Below are 2,920 nucleotides of genomic sequence, written 5' to 3' on the forward strand. Positions count from 1 at the left end.
GTTAGCCATAAGTCGTGAGACTTTCTTGCAATCGGAGGACCATTTTTCATGAGCCTCATCGGTCATGATCCCCTTAGAGAAGAAGCTTGGAATGGGAGTGTCAAGAGTGTACTCCAAGGAGCAACTCAAAAGAGTTTTCCTGATTCCTCCTCCCACTCCTTGAAGTTGACCAAGTTAAAGCAAAAGCCCAACTTGTAGGGGAGTTTCGGGCAAATAGAATTGTTGTTTGAGTTACTTGCAGACATGGTTCTACAATTGAACGAATTTGAAATGAAAAACCATTCATAAACCAATAAGTTTGAAATTTAAAAGCGTTCATGCAAATTTTCAATCTTATTGAGCATTTTATCCACGCATTAATAATTTGTCCCTTTTAGGTGAGAATAAAATGATTCTGAGATCCTAAAGATCAAGAAATGGTTAAGCATGCTTTGGCTTGTCTTAACATTAAATATCTTAAGGTAAGCAATCCAATTGCTAATAGGTCCAAGCTACTCTCGGTTTGATAAAATGTCGCATCTAATGTACTCTTGAAATTTTATCTCTTTTGCCACGACATCTAAGGACTCCTTACTGATATCGTTGAGCTTAACCAAGACAACTTGTATACCTAGTATACCTTACGTTCCTAGGGAAGTAGTGATGCCTCGCTTTGGCGTAGCCCATCACGTACGCGCATTAGTTCGATAAGTGTTGTTCTTGGAACGACAAATTTTAGCTCAATATTTTAAGGACCTAGGGTTTCTATGTTGGTTGATTTAAGTGAATTTAACTAATCATCGCAACATTTGAAATCCTAGACATGCATCTAACATTCAAATATATATAAGCAAAATAATATATATATGAAGCATAAAAATAGATGCATTTGGCAACTAGCATGACCCCTTGAAATCTTCAAGGGTCTTCATCTAGGCTCGTCTTCATCGAAATGTCGTCTTGAGACATCTTTGCCAAAATAAAATTACTAGCTACTACGACTAGGATTAATCTAAATATTAAGGTACAAAAATACTCAACGGTACGCAGTCCATATTTAGATTTACAAAAAATACGTAACGGAACGCAGTCCGTATTTTCTATCCTAGTCGGGCCCCACTAGTTGCCATTTTCACGAAACCCTGTGAAACAAATTATTTCCATTCATCCATTCACTATATGTGAATGGCCCATGCATTTTACGACGAAAAACAAGTAATAATGCACATCACGCGAAAACTAGTAACTAACTTAGGTTGTTAATCCGATTAACACGCCTAATTAAAACTAGTCAAAGTTGTTTAACATTTTATGTTTATTAAGGCGCAATTTGTTTACGAAAAATTCATAAGCTCCCACTAAATTCCGCATCCAACTTAATTAATCTAATTAATTAAGCCGGTAAACCCAAATTTTGTCAAAATTAAAATTTTGCAAGAGCCGGGAAAATCGAGGTCTAACCTCTTTAAAATAATTAATTAAAATTAAAACGGATAAATTTTTCAAAATGACGATAACCGAAGACTTAAGCAAATCATCCCACCCTCAAAATACGAGGGCTGCGTACCACGGCTGCTAGGCAGCCCATGTGTTGCGCATACTGTGCTGGGTGCCAGCATCCACGCCTAGCGTAGCGTGCTACGCCAGCCAGCACTAGCAGCTCGCTACGCATGATGCGTATGCTAGCTTGCTAGCTGGTGCCTACTAGCATATGGCAGGCTGGCTGGGGCTTGCTGCCTTGCTTCCTAGCAGCATGCACAAGCAACTCCAGCAGCCCAACCACATTCCTAGCACTACGGCAGCACGCAACAGCATCCCTCGCCACACTGCACAGCAGCACCTCAAGGCTTAAGCACCCTTGTGCGCACTTAAGGCAGCCACATGTGGGCTGCTAGGCAGCCCGACTAGCCTTGGTGACGCTAGGGTGTTTTTGCCTCGATTTGCATGCCGTTTCTCGGGATTTTGATCCTGATTTACGTGTGACATTAAATTAGTCCTAAATATATTTTAGAATAAATTTAGGGCAAAATGAAAATAAAATAAGTCCAACTTAATTAAATTAAATATTAATGGTGCACAAGCCTAAATCATCCAAAATTACCTTTGAAATAATTTTGGTCTTTTCTTGATGCTTTAAAATTAAAGGGCTACACCCATAATTAATTTAACCCAAATGTAAATTAATGATGAGTTTTAACAAAATAGGGAGTTGGAAAATAAAACCAATCATCCAATGAAAAATTTTCCAACTATTAACTTGTGTAAAATAACAAAATTACATCTTCCAATATGAAGATCAATCAAGATTTAATCACAAGCACTTAAACTTTAAGGACTTTAATCAACACGATAATGATTAAATCCAAAATTAGTTCAACCATGGAATTTAGAATCAAAGTTCTAATCATTTAAACACTTAAAGATTGGATCTTTAATATACAAGGAACTTTAAAATTTCACATCCACAATAAACATTCACACTTTAATGCAATTTATTTGCATGATTGTGAAATAACAAGTTTATGTGAGAAATTGAACATACCAACTTAAGCACACATTATGACTTCATAACCATGCTTAAAAGGGTTTATAATTGCAGTAGATTAGGGATGCAACCATACATTTAATCTACCCTTAACATGCATAAATTAATCAACGCATAAGATTTAAAATTTTTCGTCAAAAACGAAAAACCCCTCGAAAAACATATTTCAGGGTGGATTTTGGCTTCTGGACAACCCTATAGGGCCAGAAATGATTTAGAACATCGATTTCACCAAAAAATCACTATTTTTGAGTCGAAATCTGGGTTTGACAACCAAAATAAGAAAAATACGAGTTTTAAAATTAATTAAAACGAGCTTCTAATCCAATTAGAAAGCACAACAAAAAATTTAAATCCATTTTAAATCACCTTAATAAATTGCAATAATTAAAAAGA

This window comes from Chenopodium quinoa, unplaced genomic scaffold (assembly GCF_001683475.1).
Source record: "Chenopodium quinoa cultivar QQ74 unplaced genomic scaffold, ASM168347v1, whole genome shotgun sequence".
Lineage (NCBI taxonomy): Eukaryota > Viridiplantae > Streptophyta > Magnoliopsida > Caryophyllales > Amaranthaceae > Chenopodium > Chenopodium quinoa.